Source organism: Castor canadensis, chromosome 5, assembly GCF_047511655.1.
Source record: "Castor canadensis chromosome 5, mCasCan1.hap1v2, whole genome shotgun sequence".
NCBI classification, from domain to species: domain Eukaryota; kingdom Metazoa; phylum Chordata; class Mammalia; order Rodentia; family Castoridae; genus Castor; species Castor canadensis.
The window spans coordinates 171,789,723-171,815,333 of record NC_133390.1 but is presented as its reverse complement, the minus strand read 5'-3'; positions in this window follow the sequence as shown (position 1 = coordinate 171,815,333).

The window sequence follows — 25,611 nt, the reverse complement described above, 5'->3', positions numbered from 1 at the left end:
TGTCGAAATTTTTCAAAGATTTTGTCTTCAATTTCCTGTACTCACCTAGGTACCTGAAACGCATACGCCCCACCCAAGTTGAGGTTGCGATCAAGAGGGTCGTGGTTTGAGGCCAACCTGGGCAAAGAGTTTGGGAGACTCCATCTGCAAAATAGACTGTAGGTGTGGCTCAAGTGGTAGAGCACTTGTTTTGCAAGTGCAAAGCTCTGAGTTCAAACCCCAGTTCCACCAAAAAAAGAAGAGAGAGACCAAGGCACAGAATAGAGTATATGGCCTGCTACTGTTTGTATACATAGGTATGCTTCTGTGTGCAAAATTATTTATGGAAGGAATTGAAGAAACTAGTAGCTCTTTTTCTCTAGGGAGGGAAATCTTTTATCTTCTTGTTCTATTTTAATTTCTTCCATGGGAAGATATTAACTATTCCAAAGATGTTTTTAATAAATGGTGAAGAATGGGTGGGTGGGTGGATGGATGGATGGATGGATGTGTAGGTGGATGGATGGATGGACAGATGAGTATGTAAGTAGATGTGTAGGTAGATGGGTAGGTAGATGTATGGGTGGTGGATGGATGGGTTGGCAGGTGGGTAGATGGATGCATGGATGGATATGTAGGTAGATGTGTAGGTGGATGGATGTGTAGGTGGATGGGCGGATAGATGAATGGATGGATGGATGGATGGATATGTAGGTAGATGTATAGGCAGATGAGTGGATAGATGTAGGTGGTAAATGGATGGGTGGGTGGGTAGATGGGTGGATGGACGGATGTGTAGGTGGATGTGTGGATGGATGTGTAGGTGGTGGATGGATGTGTGGATGGGTGTAGGTATATGTAGGTGGATGGGTGGGTGGGTGGATGGGTGGGTGGATGGATGGATGGATGGATGGATGGATAGGTGGTAAATGAATGGGTGGATGGGTGGATGGATGGATGAATGGATGTGTAGGTGGTAAATGAATGGGTGGATGGGTGGATGGGTGGATGGATGTGTAGGTGGATGGATGGATGGATGGATGGATGAATGGATGTGTAAGTATATGTAGGTGGATGGGTGGATGGGTGGGTGGATGGATGGATGGATGTGTAGGTGGTAAATGAATGGGTGGATGGATGGATGGATGGATGGGTGGATGTGTAGGTGGTAAATGAATGGGTGGGTGGATGGATGGATGGATGGATGTGTAGGTATATGTAGGTGGATGGGTGGATGGGTGGATGGGTGGATGGGTGGGTGGGTGGATGTGTAGGTTTATGTAGGTGGATGGGTGGGTGGGAGGGTATGGATGGATGGGTGGATATGTAGGTGGTAAATGAATGGGTGGGTGGATGGATGGATGGGTGGATGTGTAGGTGGTAAATGAATGGGTGGGTGGATGGATGGATGGATGGATAGATGGATGTGTAGGTATATGTAGGTGGATGGGTGGATGGGTGGATGGGTGGGTGGGTGGATGGATGGATGGATGGATGTGTAGGTTTATGTAGGTGGATGGGTGGGTGGGTGGGTGGATGGATGGATGGGTGGATGGATGGATGTGTAGGTGGTAAATGAATGGGTGGATGGATGGATGGATGGGTGGCTGTGTAGGTGGTAAATGAATGGGTGGGTGGATGGATGGATGGATGGATAGATGGATATGTAGGTATATGTAGGTGGATGGGTGGATGGGTGGGTGGGTGGATGGATGGATGGATGGATGTGTAGGTATATGTAGGTGGATGGGTGGGTGGGTGGGTGGATGGACGGATGTGTAGGTGGTAAATGAATGGGTGGGTGGATGGATGGGTGGATGGTAGATGGGCAGATGGATAAACAGATGGGTAGTAGCAAGACGAGTTTGTACACAGTCCCCACCCCAGACATTTGCTCCCCGATGCTCCTGTGCCTCAGTGGCAAGGATCGCTGCTCCCAAGCTGCTCTGACTCACGAGGCAGAGGCTGGCTCTGTGCCCTGCTGAGGTCTTGGTTTATAAGACATGCCTTATCTCACCTCTGCCTCTCTTCTAGTTCCAGGTTCCAGGGCGCTGCTCCTCCCACTCCCCACCCTGAGACATTTTTTCCTAGCTCATTGCCACCAAATCCCTTCATCTGTCAAAGTCTAGCACCGTGCACTTTATCTGCAAAGGCAGAACCGAATCGCAACAGATTCTTTGAGTAGAGACTGCTCAGCCTCCAGCACAGGCGCACTCCACTCCCACCTGGGAAGTCTGATCAGGCTCCAGGGCCCCACAATTCCTGGGACTGCCTGGGAACAGTCTCTGTGGTAATGTACTTTTTCCAGCAATTTCTCTCACGTCACGAGGCCCTGAGGATCTCATTGCTCTGGCCTTGGTGCAGGCAATGTTTCTGGCTGCTTTCATTTCTGGCAAAAGCAGGCTGGGATGCTTTCTCATCCCCGCTGCCTAGTACTGCCGGAGCTGTGGATAGGAAGGAAACTCGACACCGGGTAAACGACACTGCTGGGGAGCACTGAGTCAACCAATATGCCAGCCACCATCCACATCACCAGCTGCATCCCAGGAAAGTTACCAGAGAAACAACCACAAGGTGCAGCATGCACCAATCCCTCCCGACTGCGGGGGTTTGAGTTTTGACTTCTCCAGCCAGTCACCTTCTTCCCATGAGCAATGACTAGATGCTGCAGGTACAAGGGCTGACCCCTTGCCTCCAACTAAGACCACCTCTGTGCAATCCTCACCTTGGGGCTACCCCAGCCATGCTCCATGGGGGTCAGTTTGACACCTGACAACGGCTGAGACCTGGACTGTGTCACAAACATTTTAAAAGCCTTAGTACCACTGTTAATATTGTCCCTCGTGGAGAAGAAGCAGAACAACACTACTCTGATTTCTGGGAGGCCCAAGAGCTGGCATCTCTAGGAGAAAGTCCAGTGTTTGGGATGGCCCAGGTTCTAGATTCCCCACGGTCCTCACCAGAACTGATGTTTTGCTAAGGGTTTTGGATCACTTGGTGTAAGCCAGGCACATGCCAAATGCTCTGTCTGCAGTGGCCTTTTTAACCTGTACAACCAAGTATGTGGTGTGTACCACAGAACGAAGGCTGTTCCCGAACCTGTCCACTATTTCCGTAAGAGGAGACAGTGTGGGGCTGCATCCAGAAAGTTATTTTCTCTCTGTTGTCATGAAGAAATGAAAAGTGTCAGCCTCCCAAGAAGCCCTCATTTTGGGCCACAGATACACTGCCTGCCTGGGAAGCTAGGCTGGGTGGTAACCAGTGACCAACCCAGCTCAGCTAGGGGTAACTCCATGGCTCAGAAGCTTGAGCCAGGCCCTGATCCACCCTTCACGCTCCCTCTGAAGTTCGTGGATCTTCAGAAAATGGAGTGGAGGAAAGGAGCCCAGGAGTGCATTTTTTTTTTCTGCCTCTGGCCTCAGTTCACATCTGCAGCACATGTCCCTGGCTGTGACCTAGACACATGACTCAGGAGGGCATGGGTTTTCCCCTTACTGCCACAAATCTTCCATGGCTTCCTATGGCCTTCTTGCCTCCTGCCTGTACCATGGCAGAGGCCACTGTGCCAAGACTCTGGAGGCATTGGCACACCTGGGATATTAGCTGTGTGACCTCGGCACATCCCTCCACCTCCCTGAGCCACTCTGTTCTGTATTAGCTCTCCACTGCTGTGTTGAAAAATGACTCCCAAGTTAGAGACTTCAAGCTACACACATTTATTATTTCACAGTTACTAGTGGCCAGGAATCCAAGGGTGGCCTCCCAGGCCCTGGGTCCAGAGGCCCTCAGTTCCTGGTCATGTGGGTTCCTCCTTGCCTCACCTGAGCACCCACAGGTGGTGAGCCAAAGAGAATGTTCCAGAGGGAGATGCCTGTAAACACCATCAAGTCATAAAAGCAGTCGGGCTCCTGACCTGCCATATTCCATGTGTCAGAATCAAGTCACCAAGCAGCCCACACTCAGGGGACGGGGTTATGAGAGTAGAGATACCACATGGGGGTCACCCTGTCACAACAGAGCTGCTGGAATCCACCCACACAGGTCCCTTCTTGTCAATAGCAGGTGCAGGTGGCCACAGAAGAGACAGAGGTAGCAGGTGACAAGCTCAGCAGAGGTCTGGCTCGGTAGCAGTGCTTGTTGGGGGCCCAGGTTTCTCCTCACCTGCTTCTCTGACTGTCTATCATCTTCTCACCCCATGGAGTCCGTTAGAGTTTTTCCTGATGGACCATTTGCCCCATGAAACGCCCACACCACAGATATACCATGCAGAGTCAAGTGCAGCAGGCATCTGTGTAATAGCTAACCCCTTTCCATTCTGACCGTTTTCCCCCTCTGGGTGATGTCACCCCTTGGGCAAATGTATGCCATAGACTCATGGATCGTCTTTCCTGCTCCCCATAATCACATGTGTGCATGCACACACACTCACAGGGATAGTCTCCTGAAGTGACAGTGTGGCAGGCAGCCTCTGGGATGTCCCTCAGTGACCCTGTGTGATCCTACCCTGGAGTGTGAGCTGAACCGACCAACACGCTTCTAACAAATGAAGTATAGCCAAAGGAATGGGATGTCCATTTGAAATTCGGTCACCGAAAGACACTGGCCTGGGTCTTGCTCACCGTGTTGCTCTCTCTTGTGTACTTGCTCCGGTGGAAGGCAACTGCCACCGTGTGAGCTGTCCCCCGGAGGACCCCAAGATGAGAAGAGCAGCCTCTGTCTAACAGCTGCAAGGAACCGCATCCTGTCGCGGCCACATGAGTGAGCGTGGAGGTGGCTCCTCCTCTACCAACCCAGCCTTCTGATGAGATCGCAGCCCTGCAGCCCTGATCGCAGCCTGTGAAGGCTGAGGAGGCAGCGCTCCACATAGCCCCGGCCACGGGCTCTGAGAGGTGACCACACTCGCTGTTTTAAGCTGCTACATTTTGGGGTCCTCATGTGATCTGCTTTTTCTGGAAGACTGTCCTGACACAGCTGTTGAGCCACAGACACACAGAACAACTGCACACCACGTGAACCCACACTCACACACGTAGCACCCACACCCTCTCCCAGACAACCCACTTTCTCATTACTGGGGTTTGCCTTGCAGCCTCCCTGCTGGAGTCCTGGAGCTCGGGGCTGTGACCCTGTCCACATAGCTTTGGAGGCAGGTGCCGACAGGAATCCATACTTTTTCGGTGAGTGAGTGACACTCACTCCCCTGTAGGGGTGGGGACCCGTGCCTCGCCCCACTCTGGGCTGCTTGTTTCTCCTCATCCTTTTTGACAAACAGAAAGACAGCTCTGCCAGGTTCCCTCTCCATCAGCTGCTTCCTCTGCTGACAGGAAATGCCTGGCCTTCCTTTCTGGAAACTGCTCTTGATGGGCAGGGCACTGCGACAAAGGAGAGTGCTGGCCGGGAGCCTCGGGGCCTCCTGAGCACTGGGAAGAGACAAGCGTTCTTGGAGGCCCTGAGACCTTGCTGGAGCAGAGACCCCACGGGTGTTTGCCATGATGGGCAAAGCAGAGCTCCAACAGCAAGCGTGACAAAGCGCTGCTCCACCTGAGACACGTGACTGCATGGCAACATGGGGCAAGTTGTTTAACCTCTCCTTGCCCATTTCTTCCTCTATAAAATCTTGCAAATAATGCTGCTACGATCAGGAATGTACAAGTAGCTTTTTGAACCTGACTTTTAAGTCCATCATTGTTTGTTGGTTTGAGAAAAGGTCTTGCTCAAGCAATCCTCCTGCTTCAGCCTCCTTCATGGCTGGGACTACAGATGTGGGTCACCACACTCAGCTCAGTTCTTTTGAGTAGAAACCCACATGTGGTAATTGTAAGTTTAGTTCCCAGATCCAAAGTTGATGTGCTTCCAGGAGTGACTCAGCTCAGGTTTACTCAAGGACAACTTTTTACACCTGCGTTCTTGAAATTGCGTGTGTGTGCTGGGCTGGGGTGACAGGGTGATCATTTTGTCAACGATTTGAGAAGGGTTGCTCCCTTGTGCTGGATTTTGCAGGAAAGTGTGGCCTGAGGAGTGTTCCAGAACAAGCAAGAGAAAATACTGTAATTGTTTGTCTGCACAAGTTGGTTCGGTAACATTTATTTTTCAGGAAGTCCACAGCCTTCAAGAGTGAGGTAAATACCCAGGCGAAGGAGAGTACATTGCTGTGGAAAGGCGTTTGGGGACTCCTATATTCCCAGTGAAGCACCGTGGGAATTGGGATGGAGCAGGCTTTCCTACGCTGGCGAAGGAGGAGAAAAATGCTAACCAGAACCCTCAGTACATGTCATATTAATTTTTCCTCTAAGTCTGAGGAACCATTGAGGAAAAATTAGGTTTAATGATCGTGTTGCTTGTGTCTAACTTCTCTCTCAAGACCCACTGTGACACTTACGACTCATAAGAAGTTTGTAAAATTTAAAATCTTTTCACTAAGTGTCACTAATCTCTTCAGAGTTTAGGCACAACTTTTGATGTGCAGGATGAGCTCAGCCATTCACTTACTCCGTGACTGTGTTGTCTTAATGATGCTAGGCGTTATGTTTCATTATATTTTAATGATGCTAGATGTTCTATTTCATTATTATATTTGTGCTACTTCTTGTTTATGCCAATGTTACGGCTTGGTTATGAAATGTCCCTCAAGAGGCTCACGTGTTGAAGGCTTGTCACCAACTGGTGGAGCCAACCATTGAGAGGTGATTGGGTCACAAGGGTTCTAACCTAATCAGATTTACCCACTGACGGGTTCCTCCTTCCATGGCACCATTGGGAGGTGGGGATGCGCTCAGAGGTGGGGCCTGGTGGGAGGAAGTGGTCTCTGGGGTGTGTTCTTGGGGGCTGGATCTCGTCCTGGCCCCCTCCTCTTCCTCTCTCTCTCCTTTCTGGCCACCATGAGGTGAGCTGCTCTGATCTCTCGGGCCCTTCCAGCCATGTTGTTTCTGCTTTACCGAAAGCAATGGAGCCAGCCAACCACGGACTGAAACCTCTGAAGCCATGAGCCGAAGTAAATCCTTCCTCCTTGAAACTGTTTCTCTCAAATATTTGTCACAGCAACGAAAAACTGACTAACGCACCAAGTAATAGTGGCTTTTCCAGAGTAAGCCAGGTGGTAACTGTCAGGTGTGGGCGCATGATTTTGTCAAAAGGAATTTTTTCTCCCAAGATCGGGAGTAGGCAAACTACCCCTCGGTTTGTCTTTGTGTTGCTGGTTTAAAAAAGAACCACGTACCACAACATAAAAACAAACAAACAAACAAACACAAAGCTTTTCCGATCAACCGATGTGGATAGGGCTGTTCCGGGTGACCTGCTCTCTATCAGCCATTCAACTCTTCAGTGGGTTGTGATCTGAATAAACTTTGTATGGAAAGAATCAACAAAAAGATTTTCAATAAAATTGTTTTTCATTTACCATAGTGATATAAAGTTGGGCTGTGCTAAAAAACTAGATCTATTTAACCAAAAGAGAGTGAGTTGGTTTTCAGAAAATCCTTAAGTCGGGAATCGTATGGGAATTATACTATGATTGTGTAGGGAAGGCAAACAGGACAAATATAAAGACAGAGTGCAGAAAACTAAAGTTGTGAAATGTCTCTCTCAAAGGAATTGATGCTAGAACCTAACAGAAATTCCTGCGTACTGTTTCACTGTTTTCTTTTTAAGTCATCCCAAACATTTCCAGTCTCTTAGCATGGCAGGCTCAAATGCATATGTGTTGTCATTGAGAAAATAACCAATAGAAGGCACTTACCGTAAAGGCTGTCCATGTCATCCCTAACTAGTGCAGTCCCCACATCACTGAATGCTTACTATAAGCCGAGCACATCATCAAAGGCTGTATTTCTATCAACTCATTAAATATCCACAACGACTTTATGCAGCAAGCACACACTCTCTCCATACATAACAGTAAGACAGGGAGAAGAGAAGCCACCTGCCTGTGTACCAAGCATTATGGTCTAAACGTTCAGAAATTGGCTCATTTAACAAGAAGCTTGGAGATGAAGAAGCTCGTCGAGGGCAGGCATCTCTGCAGTGGTCCTGACTTACCTCTTGATCACAAGACAGCTGCATAATCCTAACATCACATCCTCACATGGATGCCTCAGGGAGGGATGCTATAGGAGATGACACCAGCCAGCTCTCCTCTCTAGAATGCTTTGCCCAAGGAGCAATCTCTCTCCCAGAAGGCCCCAACACATCTCCCCTTACATCTCACTGGCCAGAACTGTGTCACGTGGCAAACCCTAGCTGTAAAAGAAGCTGGGAAAGTCAGAATCTAGCACCAGAGTCCAGACATGTTTGGCTGGGGCCAGTCACAGTTCATTGCTGTGACTGATGAAAAACTAAGGGTGACGTACTTTATAAGATAACAAGAGGGGAGAGAGGAAGTTACATTCAGGACAAGAAGAAGAGAAAGAGTAAAAGAGGTCCTAGAGTGTAAAGTGGTCAGAGGCTGGGAAGGTAGAGGCTTGCCATTCTCTGAGTCCCAGCTACTCACCCTCGGTGCCCTCGACATTGGACCAGGATAATTCTCTGTTATCTTGGGGGCCATTCTGTGTGTTTTCAGAGGTTCAGCATCCCTGGCCTCCACCCACTAAATGTCAGGAGTGCCTCCATCCAGTTGGGATGACCAACATCATCTCCAGAAAAATGTCGGTGGGGGACAAAATCTCCCACAGAGGAAGACAACTGTCCTAGGCTAGTGCAATGGAAATCCTAGTCTCACTGAAGACGCCTGTGTCCCAAACAGGGTCCAAAAGCAAGCACTTTCCAGGGCTGGGAACTTGGCACCCCTAGCTGCTGCTGTGGGGGAGACAGTCAGCCCCACTAATGACTGAGACTGAGTTGACCGCCATCTTGAAATGAAAGAAAACACAGATACTTCCTAACTTACAATGAGGTTATGTCCTGATAAACTCATCATAAATTGAAAATACCTTGGATTGAAAATGCATTTCCTATCCCTAAGCTACAGAACATTCTAGCTTATCCTCCCCTACCTTAAATGTGCTCAGACAAACATTAGCAGGTGACAGGAAGCCTACTTTATAATGGTGTCAGATAGCTCCTGTCATTAATTGAATACTGTAGTGAAAGCGAACAGTAGGACGGCTGTGTGGATGTGTTCTTCCACCATCGTAAACTCGAAAAATTATCAGTCCAAACATTGTCGAGTGGGCTTCATCTGGAAGGAGATGTGCTTCAGGGCTGTGTCTCCCTGAGGTGCCAGGGAGAACCCCTTCCTAGCTCTCGCCAGACTCCAGGGGCCGCCTGCATCCCTCAGCTGGTGGTGGCTTCCCCCATCCTCAAAGCCAGCAGCTGGCATCTTCTCACCTCTTTATCTCAGCTTCCCCTCTCACGTTTTCTCTGTGACTTTGACCTTTCTGACTCCCTCTCCTGAGGACCTTTAAGATGACCTGGAACCACTTGGATTGTAAAAGATGAGCTCCATATCTCAAGATCCTTGACTCCATCCTCTCTGCAGACTCTCTCTGATTTGGCAAGAATCCCTTGCACAGTTACTGAGATCAGACCAGGTTGTAGACATCTTTGGGGGATATTCTCCAGTCTACCAGAGCATCACATAAACATTTTGCATGAACATAAACAAACTTAAATGTTATTTTAAAAACAATGCTTGGAAAATGAAATCCAAGTAAGGCAAAAGAGCTTGAGTCTCCAGTTGGCGGGGCAGCCCACAAAGCGGAGGAATTCCAAGGGACATTAAATACCGGATTTTGACGGAAAATATTTGAAGAACAAAAGGATGGCGAATCAATTGTGAACTGTGTTTGTCAATCATAGTGTTGACAGCCGTGCTGACACCGTTATTCTGAGGCTATTTTATGTGTGACAGGACAAAGAAACTGAGCAACTACATGTTTGTTGATGAGATAGAGGTTGGGGATAGAGGGAAAGAAGTCTGCGTGAAATTAATGAGGTAAATTAACACCTTGTAGTGACAAATTTGAAGTACAAAATCATGGTTTATTTTATGCATTTCTTTAAAATACATATTTCTTAACTCTGTCCTCTGGAATGACCCAGAAACAATGACCAACCTAGTAACCATGAGCACCCTGGCACCCAGATTATGGTCTCCCATGGAAGGGACCAGAGCCCTGGCGATGTGTTATCTCCAGATCTGGGGTGGAAAATGTTCAAGAAGAGTCTGGAATGTCTTGTCACAACAGAGACTACAGGAAGTCACCCACCAGGAGAGGCTCTGAGGACAGGTGACTTTAAAGCTGAGACATGAGGAATAGAAAAGAGGCCACCACAAACAGATCAGGTGAGCACTGAGCACAAAGCCTGGTGGGCTGGCCAGGCAGCGATGGTGAGAGATGTCTCCCAGCCAGCTGGGAAACAATCTGGATTTTTTCCAAGAGCAATGAGGGTCCACTGTGGGGGCAGGGGATGGAGCAGGCAGATAACATGATCTGACTTGGACTTTTGAAAGATCCCTGCTGTTGGGAGGACAATGACATCTGAGAGGCAAGAGTGACAGCAGGGGGCCCAACTTAAAGGCTGCCACCTTCCTTCAAGGAGGACACCATGGTGGTCTAGCTCAGGGGAGGGTGGTAAAGGAGCAAGAGTTGTATTCAGGATTTATTTTGAAGACTGAACCAATGTGACTGGGGGGAGGACTGGATGTGGGGTTGGGTTGCAGAAGAATTAAAGGGCCACTCCTAGGATTTTCAGTTGGTAACGTTAGGGGAGGAAGATGGAGCTAGCATGGTGTGGGGAAGGCCATGAAGGAGCAGGGATGCTCTGTGGTCTCTACGTGGAGTTGTTGAACAAGGGTTGGATAAATGAGTCCGACAATCAAGAGAATCCATGCTGGAGAAAGAAATTTAGGATTAGTCTGACTTGTGTTATTTCTAGACCTGGGATCGAAAATGACCATTTGGGGGCTATAGGTAGACTAGGAAGAGATGAGGGCCAAGGGCTGAGCCCTGGTTTAGCACAGTATCAGAAGTCCAGAGGAAGAAGAGCTAGCAGAGAAGGCTGGGAGGAGTGATCAGAGCGCCTGTGGTCCCCAGCATCCAGGACACTGTATCTGAAGGACATGATCTATTTGCCAAATGCTGCTGGAGCTTGAACCATGCATGACTGAGAGCAGCCCCTGGAGTTAGCAGGGGGCAGACTTTTGGTTCTCTCCAGCAGATGTGGCAGAATGGCTCAAGAGACCATGGGGAAAGGGACCAGGTACTTCGGCTCAAGGGACAATGCTGTCCAGAGAAGCACCCCACTGGGCAGTGGTTTGAGGGGTCAGGGGTGGCGGCTGAGGTTTTCCTTTTGATGTTGAAGTGGAGAGGGGAAGGTGATACAGGAAATGACAAGGAGATAATGAATTCCTTAGGAATGAAGTCCTACAGGAAAGGTTTGTGGTGCAGTGGGGCGGGATGTGGGTGGAGCAGAGAGAAAAGGTGGAGCTCTGCCATGACCCCTTTGCTGTGACTGATCCATCCCACTTGGTCTTGTCCTGCTTTGAATAGTGTGCCTCCCAAAATTTGTCCCCACTCCTATGAATGTGACCTTATTTGGGAAACAGGGTCTTTGCAGATGTAACCAAGGTAAAATGAGGTCACACTGGACTACAGTGGGCCCTGAGTCTGGGGTCTTTGTAAGAGAAAGGATGGAAGATTTGAACACAGGAACACAGATACAGAAGGCAGGCCACGTGGACACAGAGGCAGGACTGGAGCGATGCCACCAAAGGCCAGAGGAAGCTTGGGGCCACCAGGACCTGGAAATAGCAAGGAAGGCTTCTTCTAGAAGACGGCCCTGCCCACACCTTGATTTTGAACTTCCAGCCTCAGAACTACTAGAGAACACATTTCTAAGGTGCTATGCTGCCTGGTGTGTGGTACTTTTTGACTGCAATCATAAGAAACTACTCCAGCCTTCAAATAATAAATATCACCTATTACTGTACTGGTCAACTTAATAAAAGTTAGGAATTCAAAGGATTTTCCCATGTCTTCCGTCCTGTCACACCTCACATATTTCTGCTTCACCTACCTCGAATAGATTTCTTCATACTTAGTGCATAACTTTCAAAGTTTTTTTCCTTTTATTTTTTATTATTGTTGCACTGGAGGTATATTATGACATTTACAAAAATGCTTACAATATATCATAGTCGAATTCACCCCTCCGTCATTCTCTTTTATCTCCCTTCCCCCCATTCCTGGGATGGTTTCAACAGGTCTCATTTTTCCATTTTCATACAGGAGTACATGATCTTTCTACCACATTTGCCCTCTTCCACCCTTTCCTCATATCCTCCCCTCCCTTCAACCCCCAGATAGGACCTGTTTTGCCTTCCTGCCCTCTAAGTTGTTAAATAAGGAAATTGTTTAGTCACCACGAAGTAGCACATCCTATCACTTTCCGAAGGTGATATTTGTAACGACCTCGTTCCTCGAGGGATCTAACGTATTGCAGGAGGCCAACGCATCTGTTGCATAATCACGATAATCATGATGCTTCAGCCTCCAGAGTAACATTTGGGGGAACATCACCCACAACCCTTAAAACCTTCAGCCTTTACCCGACAACACTAGCTCTCATTGGGGGAGTTTCCTCCTCACTATTATTATTTTGTCAGCACTGGGGTTTGAACTCAGGGCTTGCTAGGCAGGTGCTCTACCACTTGAGTCACAACCCCACCCCAACCCTTTTTGCTTTAGTTATTTTTCAGATAGAGTCTCGAGCTTTTTGCCCTGGCTGGCCTGCACTGAACACTTCCTTCTCATGCCTCCCACATAGCTAGGGTTACAGGCACAAACCACCACGCCCAGCTTTTTTGTTGAGCTGGGATTTCGCTAACATTTTTGCCAGGCTGGTCTAGAACTGTGATGCTGCTGGTCTTTGCCTCCTGATGGTCATTATTTTTTACTGAGGGACTTTGTCTGTCACTGCTTATGAGATGATGCTGTCATCCAGCAGGTAGGAGCTGGGGCTGCAGCTGATCCTCTTACAGCGCTTACAATGGCCTCTCACAGAGGGTTCTCTTAACTCAGATGTCAGTGGTACTGTGTCCAGGTGTCTGAAGTGGAAGGAACATCCCATACTGAGATGAATACTCCATGTTGTCTGCCCTGGCTAGGCTTCAGCCATGGAACCACAGACTCCTTTGTGGGAAACCAGAATGGATTGAAAGCTGCCCATAGGGAACAAAGAGGGAGGGGTTGCTTCTCCACCCTCAAGAACCAACCAGATTCACTACTCATTACCAAAGCCAGCGTCGGACAACAGGCAAAAGCAGCTGGCTAGACCCTCCAGCTCTGTGCTGGACTGGGCCTGTGAAATGCAAATCACCACAATTAGCTGAGCCATGTCCATTACTGTCCCCACCCCGTGCTAGTGGCTGGGATTGCTAGAGATGCACCCTGCACCATCCGCAACTAAATGCCATGTTCTGTGCTCGCCTTGAGCAGGACCTCGGCGCAACCAGGGACCTTGCACCTGCTGTAGAGTGGCACACGAGCCCCTGAACAATGAGAGTAGAGCCCGCGGCTTTCCCACACTCCTCCTCCCTCATCCCAAGACAGACACCAGTCCCCACCAGGGGCCTTGGATGAGCTGGAGCCAAGGCCACATCCATGGGTCCAGCAAGAGTTGAGTGTCCTGCACACCTGATGGACAACACAACGCAAGCCACATGTGGAGTCTTAAGAACTTTGTGGATTTTTCCTCTGGAAAGCAATTTAAGTGAATAGGTTGGGCTGAAAAGACCCATCGTCGCAAGTCCTTGGCGTGAGCAGAAACCCAGTTTGCTCAGAGGGCACGGTGACTCATCCTAACTCACACAGCTGCTAAGCGACAGAACTGAATTTCAAATTCAGGTCTTTATTTCGTTCCAGCACATACATACCTGTGGAAGCTCTGGTAGAATGGTTGAAGTTTAGTTTGGTAGGTACCTCTTCCCCATTATGGTGGCCCCAAAACCCTTTAATAACCTCTAGGGCACCAAAGAACACATTTTGTTCACCCTTCTCTGATCCTGGTGCCCAGTTGTCTGCCCTCATCATCTGTCTGGCCCTGGCCAACTGGGAGCCTCAGCAAACTCAGAGAGAGGGAGAAGAGAAGGGTTGCATGGACTGCTCATCAGCTAAAGCTCATCTGTCCCCTGAAAGCAGAGCTCTCCCTCTGTGTTCCAGTAATTGTTCCTTCACCCCATCCATCCTGACCTAAAGGTAACCACTAATCAAAAGGCACAGTACGTTTGCAAAGCCCAAGGCAAAGCAAACAAGGATGGAGAATGGAAAGCTCTAGAACCAGGGACAGGGTTGCCATGGTTTACACTAGGGTGTCTGGAGAAGGCAACGTTTGAGCAAAGACCTACAAATGCATGAATGATCCCGCCATGCAGATACCTGGAAAAGGACTTTCCATTCAGAGGGAACAAACACAAGACCCCCAACATGAGAGGGAGCCTGCCGTGCTGGAGCTGCAACAAGGGCAACACAGGTCACAGGTGGCCTGACTGACCAACCAGGCACGTCCTGGAGGTGGGTGAATGCAGGTGGGGGCAGGAGTCAAAGACACCAGGGTGAGGAGGAGGCAGCTCGGCACAGCGCACCCCTGGCTAGTAGAAACACAGGTTTTTGCAGCATGGAGAAAAGAGCCATGGCTAGGCCCTCAGTCCTTTGAGAAGTAATCAGAGAACCAGTTCTGCAAGTTCAGCGCTGGACTCACTTCCATGGAGCACTGAAGAGCCCCAGAGCTCACTAACCCTCCCCACTCTCTTCTCCTCCCCACGTCTGTCACGACCTGGCATGACAGACATATCTGGTTTCCAGTGTATTGCCTCTCTTATACACTAATACCGACTTTCCCTCTCATGGTCAAAGCCATATCCCCAAGATCCAGTAGAAGGCTTGGTACACAGTAAGTGCTCAATGCAAGTTTATTTGAAGAGAGATAAGTGAGTTGATCAACAGATGCACAAGCCACTGTGCTGCTGAGAGCTACCATTTCTCTTTTCCCCAAAAAGATTTTGCATTCCAGTCCATGTGGAAGGAAAGCTGAGAGCTCCATTTGACCACTGAGAAGAAAGTCCATGAGTCAACAAAGCATTTGGCACACAGTAGGTGCTTAATAAATATTCATTGAATTGGCCAAGGATGTAATTTAAGTACTGAGAAAAGCACCAGCCTGGGAGCCCGAATTCTGCCCCAACCTATTCCAGAATTTCTGAGTGCCCTGCGTAACCTCAGGAAATAGCATCTTTAGGCACTCATTCCTACTCCCCCTGTCTTTCCTGTGTAAGACTTCCCCGCTAAGTCAGAGGGATCCACATTGTGCAGAAGAAAATTAAAATTGCTTGCGCAGAAATGAAAGGAGAAATTCATAAGGTTCCTTTCTAAATTTTTTTCTTACTTCAAAAGGAAGCTCTTGGAAATAAACCAGGGAGGTCCCAAGGGCAGCAAAGGAGAAAGTTTTTGCCATAACGATGGTATGAAAAGAACACATAGACATTGCTAGAGACATCCACCCAGGGGGCACTGGAGGAGACTTGGCTGAATGGGGAGGCCAAGGTGCCCAGACATGAAGGGTCCAGGATCCGAGACAACACCAAGCCCACTCTTGCAGACCATCTACAGCCCTGAATCCTTTGAAGCCAAGTGCTCGGGGTCCCCACAAGGACACAGCTGGAGGATGTCCTCCTAAAACCAGGGCTAGGCAGAGCACTGAATGAGCCTCTGTGGTTCAATTCTCTGCTCAACAGCTAGAGCTACAGCTGAGTTCCACCCTCCTGACATCCAGGGGCAGAAGCTGTAGCACAGGGACCTGCCTGACGCTGGAGAGCAAGTGATCAAGGCCAGGCCTGTCCTCTCTGTGTCCCCACTTCCTTTTCAGTAAGAGTCCTTTGTTTGAGGGACCACCACAAACAAACAGCAGATGGAGGGAAGGGGGCCCTGGCTCCTCCCGGAAGTACTCATGGCAGCATTCATCAGGGGACAATCACAGCAGCTGATGGTGAACACAGCCAGAACCATTTTGGCAGAAAACAGAGTGGCTCCAGGAGCTCTGGGAATACAGTCACAAACGAGTGTGCTTACAGCTGAGTGAGGCAGACGAGGACTTATAGATAAACATTGACCTATAATTGTCACAAGTGCCACAAGTTAAAAATGCAGAGCTCGCTGCTGTTGAGAACTGACCCTACCTGAAAGCCAACACATCAATCTCCCACAGTTTTAACCATGCTGGCAAAAGGCACGAGCCACCTGGTCAAGGGCAAGGGACAGCTTGCAACTAACAGCAATAGTAGGAGCCAGATGTCCATGCCCCACTTTCCCCAAGACAATACAAGTTCACTCATGGAGTTAGCTGCACCACAGGAGAGGAACACTGACTTTAGGGAACCCAACAGTTCGCCTGTGTGTGACAAAAAAAAATAGTAATAACATAAAATTTGCTCCTTCACCATTTCCAAGTGTACAGTTCAGTTGTATTAAGGATGCTCACATAACCAGAACCTTCCACCCATTGAACCCCTTCCCCAGCCCCTGGACCGCACAATTCCGCTTATCTGTGGAGCTGACCACTCTACCTACCTCATGTAAGCGGAATCTTCAATCTGGCTTATTTCACTTAGCAAAATGTCTGCATCCTATTACAGCACACGCGACACTCTCCTTCCTGTTTAAGGCAGAATCATATTCAGGAGCCCAAATCTTTTATAATGGGCAGTAAACATGACTGTTCTTTGCTCTGGAGAAAGACATCTCTGTCTTCCAAGGCTGTCCACTTTAAAATAAAATATAATCCATTGGTAGAATGCCTGCCTAGAAAGCGTGAGGCCCTAAATTCAAGCCCCAGTACCGCAAAATAATAAAATAATGGTAATAATAAAGCAGTTAGTACCTTTGCTTGCAAGACATGCAGAACCACAGATGTCCATGGAGAATTGTCCCCTAACAACCATCAATCCCAGAAGGATTCCTTCCTCTCAACCCCACCGAAGTCCTGTGTACACACATTCTGCTTCTAAACGCAGTGCCACTGTGCCACACCTAATAATGGTCTTTGTCCTCACTCTGCTTACTGTGTGGCAAGTGGTCTGCTGTCACACCACAGACAGAAGGTCCAAGGGCAGGGAGTTAGCATAGCATCGTGGTCAGTGGCACGTAATCTTTCACACAGGAAGTCCACTCCTGGGAGTTGACCAAGAAAAATGAGTGCACGTGTCCACAAAAAGACTTGTACAAGATTGGTCACAGCAGCTTCTCCACAGTGGCCCCCAACTGGAAACAACCCAGTTATCCACCAACAGGTGAATGGAGCGCAAAGTGTGGTCCAGCCATCCAAGGGAACGCTCCTCATCAAAGAAAGGAACAGACTTCGGACACGTGTGACGTCAGCCATGGCAAGCATTGAACTTGGCGCTCAGCGAAAGGAGCCAGACACAACGGTGCGCATTCTGTGTGAAGCAGTCTGTGAACTTCTGGGGCAGGTCAAGCTAATCCACGGAGAAGGGAATCAGAGCAGGGGAACCCCTGGGGTGACAGCCAGGGCATGGGGAGCTTGCTGGAGCTGGAGTAACGAAGTGCTATGTATCTTGACAGGGGCGTGAGATACTCAGGTGCGGGTCTTGGTCAGAACTGATTGAACTTAAGATTTGCACATTCCACCACATACAAATTCTGCCATTTTTAAAGTAAAATTTTTAATGGCATGGACTTTGGAGTTGGGAGGGTCTCTACCCTACTTTTCAACCACATGACCAATACAGCCTCCTTGAAGAAACCAGGCTGAGGGGCAGCGAAAAATCAGAGCTTGAGCAATGCTTCTAAAAGTGCCAAGAGAGGGGAAGCACACTCGTGACCTTGAAGCGTGCTTGCAGCTGACTCTTTTCCCACAAATAAAATCTGACCTAACGCAGATGAAGCAATTTCTCAGACACTGAAGTTTTTGTTGCTTTCTGAAAGCTGTTTCCTTGTGCAAGGACTCTGATGGTCTGGGGCTCATCCCCTTATTCAGTACAGTGATACTAAGCCCCCGTGAGCCCCTGGGCTTGAGAGAGAGAAGTGAGTAAGACAGACAAGTCCCCTGCTCTGTGCATTCTGGTGCAAAGACAGAAGAACTGAGCTAAACTCTAACAGATCATTTCAGAGACTTAGGGACTCTGATGACAGAAAATGGAGGGCATGAGAGAGGGATTATGTGTTTTTTTACCTCCTGGGGACAGGAGATGCTTAACACAGATATATCTGGCTCTGGGGTGGCCTCTTCAAGGAGGGACCATTCTGAGACCAGCAGGTGTACAGGGGGCAGAAAAGCATCCTGGTGTGGCTGGTGTGAAATGTTGGTATGTGGTCTTCTGAGGTTCTAAAGAGGAAAGCTGATAAAAAGTAAAGAATGGCCAAGGAGTCCCGGGGTTGTCAGCCCTGCCTCTACTAGTCACTTGCTGTGCAACTCCCACACTACCCTAACCCTCTCTGAGCTTCATTTCAACATCTGAACAAGGACAGAAGGTCTGACTACACAGTCTGTAGGAGCTGGTCCAGTTATAATGATCCAGGGGCCATTGACAGGACAGTGGCAGAACATAGACCACGCTCTTTCAAGGTTTTGAGATCCATAGGACCAATGACCAAAGGGCAGAGTCCACCAAGGCAGTGCCCTCCAGGGCAAAACAAAATGTATCTCCAGCCAAGAGGGATGAGGGCTGAAGCTCCACAGCTCTGTCAGCTTTGCTGCTGGCAAATGAAGATGCCCCACTGCCTGCCTTCCCCGTCTAGGAGAAAATGAGGTGGAAATGCCCAGAGAGCTACATGGAGCGCTGTCAGCAGCCCTCCGCTGCTGTGGCCTCGGAAATAAATGGTCCCGTCAGCTGGGTGAGCTCGGGATTTCAGATGAAAATGAAATAAGAGGGAACGGAGCCCAGAAGCAATGCAAAGTAACGGCAAAAAATCTTCCACTGCAGCAAAACGGGTGCTGGAGTGGTGCAACCAACAAGGCGCTGACCTCGGACTCAGGGACACGGAATGAGCTCATGCCTGGGGCAGGCTGGGGGACCTGAGCTTTGGAGATCATGGTTGCCAGGACCACTGCTTTCTTTTGCCGCCCACCCCCAGCCTGTCCTCCCCTGGCCTGGCCTCCTGTGTGCCTCCCTACCAACCAGCCGGTGATTTCAGCAGTGTGCCAAGGAAAGAAAGCCTCCAGCCTGATGCATCTCCTTGCTGGAGGGAACAGTTCACAGTCCCAGGAGAGACAAAGCAGAGACACAGTACCCCCTTAATTCAGGGAAGGGAGGAAAACAGGAGGAATCCAGGGTCGGCATTCTGCCATGTTGCAATCAGGGTTTCTTGTCTTTCAGCCCTGTAATCCTGAGCAGGTATTTACCTGTGTGCCATTTTCTTGTCCTGAAAAGACAGAAGAATAATAATCCCCATCATGTAAGGATATTGTGGACTTAAATGTAACTACCTTAGGACAAAGGACAATAATGCCACATAGCAAGTGTTCTTAAGTTAGCTTTTTGTTTGGTTGGTTGGTTTTGGCTTTTTTTTTTTTTCAGTGCTGGGATTTGAACCCAGGGCCTATGCTTGCTAGGCAGCTGCTCTACCACTTGAGCCACTCCACCAGTCCTTTTTGATTTATTTTTCAGAGTCTCTTATTTTGGCCCAGACTGTCCTGAACTTCCACTCTTCTACTTACACCTTTCCTATAACTGGGATTACAAGCAGGAATCACCACTCCCCGGTTTTTATTGGTTGAGATGTGGTCTTGCTAAGTTTTTGTCTGAGCTGGCCTCAAACCCTGCTCCTCCTGATCTCTGCCGACCGAGTAGCTGGGATTACAGATGTGAGCACTGCACCTGGCAGATTTTATTAAAGAGACAAGGTCTCACTATGTAGCCCAGGCTAACCTTGAACTCCTGGACTCAAGTGATCCTCCTGCCTCAGCCTCCTGAGTAGCTGGCACCTCAGGCACATACTTTGCCCAGCTCATGTTGTTATATATGTATTTTTTGGCAGTGCTGAGGTTTGAACTCAGAGCCTCCTACTTGCTAGTCAAGTATTCTACCACCTGAGCCATGTCCGCAGCCCTATTTTTATTTTTAGAAATGTATTATTTTATATTTACATGAAAGATATCTCAACGTGCATCGTATAGGTAAAGCCACATAACAGAAGCAAATCCAAGCACCCATCTGAGTCCACTGATATCGTGTCTATGGACCTGCCTGCCTGACTCTCCCCCACCCATCCATCCAGCAATCCTCCAGGCTCCTGACCCACTGGTCCCTCCCCTTGAGCCATGGTAAGCATCTAGAGTGTGTTTGATGAGCTGTCTGCCCTCGTCATCAACTCGGAGGCAGAGGTTAAAATCTCAGATGCCTACGGGGACCAGGCAGGTAAAATCCCTGCTTAAAGGAAGCCCAGGTATGTCCGTGAAGCACTAGTGAGGACTGAGACAAACTGGAGAGGCCAAGGCAAAAGTTGCTAGCAGGTTTAGCCAATTTTTGCCAGGCAGGAATGCAGGTTCAGAGGTGCACCTCTTCTGAGTTTTCAAGGGAATCCAGAAAACCAGACTTTTAGGTGAAAATCTGGATTTTTTTTTAATATTGGCACATAAGTAGTTATTTTAAAATATGGAAGTCCTAGCCAGATATATTTCTGTCTTAGTCCATTTTCTGTGGCTTGTAACACCATAACACAGGCTGGGTACGTCTTAAAGAAAAGAGGTTTGTTTGGTCTCATAGCTCTGTTCCAAAGTCAAGGGGCTGCAGCTCTCGATGGCCTGGCCAGCAGAGTCCTGAGGAGGGACTGGTACCACATGGCAAGAAATCGATGCACCTGTGTGTGGTGGTCCCGCTCCTTCTCTCATAAAGTCACCAGAGTTACAGGACCGGGTGTACCTCCAAACACCACAGTTGAATTAAGTTTCTTACTGCCTTGTAGTGGGGGTTAAATTCCAACCTGAGTTTTCAGAGGGACAAACCACTGCCATCAGTTCTCCCTCTGAGTCGTGAGGACAGCTCCCCAGCTATTACTGCCCCCCAGGCAAGTGCTGGGTTCCTGCAAGAACCAGATCCTCCAGCTGGGCAGTCTGCTGGAGGAGGAGGAGCACACAGGGGAGAGCTGGACAAATGAACACTTGGGCTGCGAGGGCCAACAGGGCAAAGGAGGGATGGAGGGAAGAAGGCATTGGAAGGAACCAGAGCTTCAACTCACAGCTGTGCCCTGGGAAAGAGGCTCCCAAGCACAACACAGCAGCACTCTCTGGAGGAGGCTTCTGTTAGGCAGGTGACTGAGCCGCTCTGGGCAGACGGCATCTGGGAACAGTGCAGGGAAGGACAGGCCACAGGTGTCCAGATATGGGTCCTTCCTGGAAGTCCTCCTCCACCATGCAGCCTGGGCTCAGCACAGAACTCTTCCTCACTGCTGTGTCTCTGTGGGCGGGGCGGGGGGGGGGGTGAACCTGGTTTTTGTACTTAGCATATCAAAGATCCATAAAGAACGTCTGCCAAACAATCTAGTGGGTGAAACCGAAGGACAAAAAGCCAGACATCAAAGAACAGGGTGTGCCACCCACTGGGATGCTCCCCAGGACTGGGAAGATGAATGCGGGTATCCACAGAGGGCACCCATGCCATTGCTCACAGCTGCCAAGGAGACTGCGTGTGCACAGAGGAAGACTTTGCTGGGGTGCCAGGAAAAGTTCAGTGAGTGACGGCCCACAATGACGGATTCGTGAGGCCTAAAATGGTCCCAAAGTCCTCAGGAGAAAGACCCAAGATACCACCTGTCTGAGCTCTAGAGAACTTGCTGGATCACTCTAGAACTAGAATCAGGGCTCACCCTTCCCTGGATGGATGAAAGGCCCAGGGACCATAGGGACCTGTATCCAGACACATAGCTGGTGTAGGGGCCTAAGGTGAACCAGCACCTGGGTCTCCTGACTCCCGGGGCACAGCTCTTTTTGAAGAACCCTGGACTGGGAGCAGTACCACAGCTGGGGTGTGGCAGGTAGGTGCAAACTTTCAGAGCTTCCAAAAAGCTCAGTAATGAAGACCAGTAACATTTTTGATGCAATATTTTAAGAGAATCAAAACCAGTGCAAAAAAAATCCATTATGAGCAAAATATCAAATTTTGAAAGAAAGCTTAAATGATGATCAGCCCTTGGGGGGCCTCATCCCTTTCCCACCATGTCCTGATCCCCACCTGGACCTTAAGTTCCAAGGTGACAACGGACTAAGCCCAGGTCATGTGGAAATCCATGGGGATAGGTCCAGACACAGAGATAGAGTTGGGGATCAGAGACACGGAAAGGGGAGCAGAGAGAGAGAGAGAGAGAGAGAGAGAGCAAGGAAGCATTCCCCACCCCCTTCTCACCCTGATCTGACTCAGAGACCAGCACTTTGCTTACGGTCAGAAGCACCCTACACACCCAGTGAGCTCCTCTGCCAGCAGAGCTGACTGGGAGTGAGGACCATCCTTTCCCTCCGTCCCCTCCAGACCCCGACTCTAATCAAATCGAAGCCTTTTCATCTCAAGGAGGATGGATAAAAATAATCAGACAGCTGTGGATAACCCTTCGTGCCTTGGAAAAACAGCCCAGGACTTGCCGACTTGCTGACAACTGGTTATGGATGGGAAGGAAAACATATTCTTAAACCGCTGACAGTGACTCCCTTTTAAGGTCTGTCCTTGCCAGGAATGCCAAATCTCCTCCCGTCCCACTATTAACAGCAATTTGTCTCTCAGCATGAGCTTGTCTTCGTGGTCAGACAGGCCTGGGTTCAGATTCAGCTTTGCCACTGACCATGTGACCCTAGATCATGTCAGGATGACAGGTCACCAATTCTGGCTTCCAGGAGCCTGGTGGTAACTAAAGGATGGACGTGATGTGGCAAACCACAGGGACAGGCAACAGGGATCCAGCACGATGCTTGTGTGGAGGACTTTGGACAGATCTCCTGGTGTTGTAAAAGAACAAAATTTATGTGAAATCTCACAATTTTTAAAGGTTGGCAATATAAGATTTTTTTAAATTTAACCCAGTAGGGACAAATAAAAGAGGTCTGTGTGCCAGAATCCACCCACTTGGTCCAGCTTGTGCCTCTGAGATCTACAAATGACCCGGAGACCACCTGGCATAGGTGCTCAGCAAGCAGGGGTGATTCCATCATTCAGGGAGGGGAGAGGAGGGGAGGGGAGGGATAGAGAGGGGAGGGGAGGGGAGGGAAGAGGAGAGGAGGGAAGGAAAGGAAAGGGGAGGGGAAGAGAGGGAAGGGAAGGCTTCTCAGGAGGCAAATGAAGATATGGAGAGAAGAGCTGAAAATCTGGAAGGCTCTAAAGGAGGGAGGAACTGCAAAGAGGGAATTCCTTAAAAGGATTTAGAAGGATTTTATTGGACGATGTTGAGCACAGTCGGGGATAAGACCCAGCCGAGATTTAACTCCTGAGTACTTGGGCTGCATTCAGGGGCTAGGCAGGGGCCAGAGGAAGGCACTTGGGGTCTCCATGGTGGCTAAGTCTGTCTGCAGGTCACCTCAACATCTGATTCAGGTGTAGTGTGTCCCCTCAGGGAGAGCCCCTGTCTAAGGTGGCCATGAGGTCCCCATGATCCCACAGGAAGGACAGCTGGCTTGGGCCCTCGGGAGATCTACTAGCTCTTGTGAGCTCTGCGTTGGAGCTCAAGCCTTCACAATCCATTGTTCTCAAGGTGTGATGAATGCTCAGACCAGCAGCATCTGCACAACTGGAGAACTTACTGGAAGCGCCCCACTCCCAGACCTTCTGAATCAGACACTGTGAGGGTGGGGTCGACCACTCGGGTTTTAACAAGACTCCAGAGGACAGGGACATGGTGAGATATGAAAGGCTTCGTCCTCGTCCTGGTCCTGTGATCTTCTGTAATGAGAGCAGTCTGGCTCTCTAAGATAACCAAATCCATCTCACAGGAACATCCTGAGCTCTGCCACAATTATACTGGAGGCTGAGGGGATAAGCCTGGCAGTGAAGAGGCTGCAGGCCAGGGGAGAGACTCAGCAGGGAAGCCAACAAAGAGCACTTGAAAAGGCGACGGCACCAGTCCTGAGACCCCAGCGGAAGACAGGGGCCTGATGCAGAGAACTGTGCTCTCAATCAACAAGCGATCCAGGCCAGCTGACCACCGAAGCCCACACAACCTCAGGACCCTTTCCCAGCAGTCCTAGCTGGCCTCCTCACTGTTCCTCACACACCTCACTCCTCCACTTCCAGGCCACTGACTTTGCTGTTCTGTCCCCCTAGCCAGGTCTCCTCCCAGATCCTCCAAAGATAGGGTCCTTGCAGGGCATCGGTGGCTCACGCCTGTAATCCTAGTTACTCAAGAGGCTGAGATCAGGAGGATCATGGTTTGAAGCCAGTCAAGGTAAACAGTTTGTGAGACCCTATCTTGAAAATACCCAACACAAAATGGGCTGGTGGATGGCTCATGTAGTAGAGTGCCTGCCTAGCAAGAGTGAAGCTCTGAGTTCAAATTCCAGTGCCACAAAAAAAAAAAAGATAGGCCCTTTCTCCATGCCCTGAGCTCAATGTCCCTGTCACTTGGTCACTCCCTCATTATTCAGCACTTCTGCTCACTGTCTCTGCACTTCTGCTGCCCACTGACTGCAATCCCACACTGCAGCTGTCTCCTGGTCTCGCCTCTGCCCCAACAGAAGGCAAGTTCTTGGGGGCAGGTCCTTGTCTGTCCTGGCCATCTGTCTTCACTGAATGAATGAACCACCTAATGTTTACCTCTTAAAGCCAATCCTAACCCCCCCACACCATGTCTCCCCATTGGCAGGGCTTCTTCACACCTTTTCTTGGTTCTCTGGTGCTGAGGAAAGGCAGAAAGACAGGGTGCCATGCAAAGATTCTTGCTCAAGAAGCTGGCTCTACGGGTGGTGCCCTCTCCTCTCCCACAGAGCCCTCCAGCCAAAACCTAACGAGTGCACCAACTCCAAGGAGAGGTAGAGCTCTGGCAGCCGCCTGAGCACAGGGTGCAAGTCAGGAAGAGGACAGGACTCAGTCCAAGGGACTGTGGCGGCCAGGCAGTGCCAGCGTCTGGACCATACTGGTCCCTCTGGGCCACGTGGATCTAGAGAAGGACAAGGACAAAGATCGTGCAGCCCCTGTGTCACAGGCGCAAGAGGCCCAAGGGCAACGGTTTTTTTGGAGCTGGAGGTAAAGACGCGCAATACGGCATGGCAGTTCCAGGACGAAGAAGCTTTGGCAGAGCGTGTGGCTCGCGGACTGCCCCACGTGGAGGGACCTGGCACTTTCAGACCCCGGAGCAGAGCAGCGAGGGGCCTAAGGACAGTGAGCACCTGGGCCTCCAGAGAAAGGCTGAGACCCGGAGCCTGGGATCCCTAGGCCGCGGCCGTGCGTCGGGCTTGCGCCCCCGGAGCAGCGGGAGGCAGAGGCGCTAAGTGCGTGGCATGCGCAGACCCGGGGTGGTGGTGCGAGGGTGGCGGTTTCCGTGGCGGTTCAAGTGCGACCACCCGTGCACTTGGGCCCCCGGGGAAAGCACGTGACCTGGCGCGCGACTCCGAGAGGTTGCTGTGCCGGGGGGCGCGGGGAGGAGGCCACCGGGGTCAGATGGAGGGGTGCAGTGCGCACCGGAGTAGGGGAGAAGCGGGAAGGGG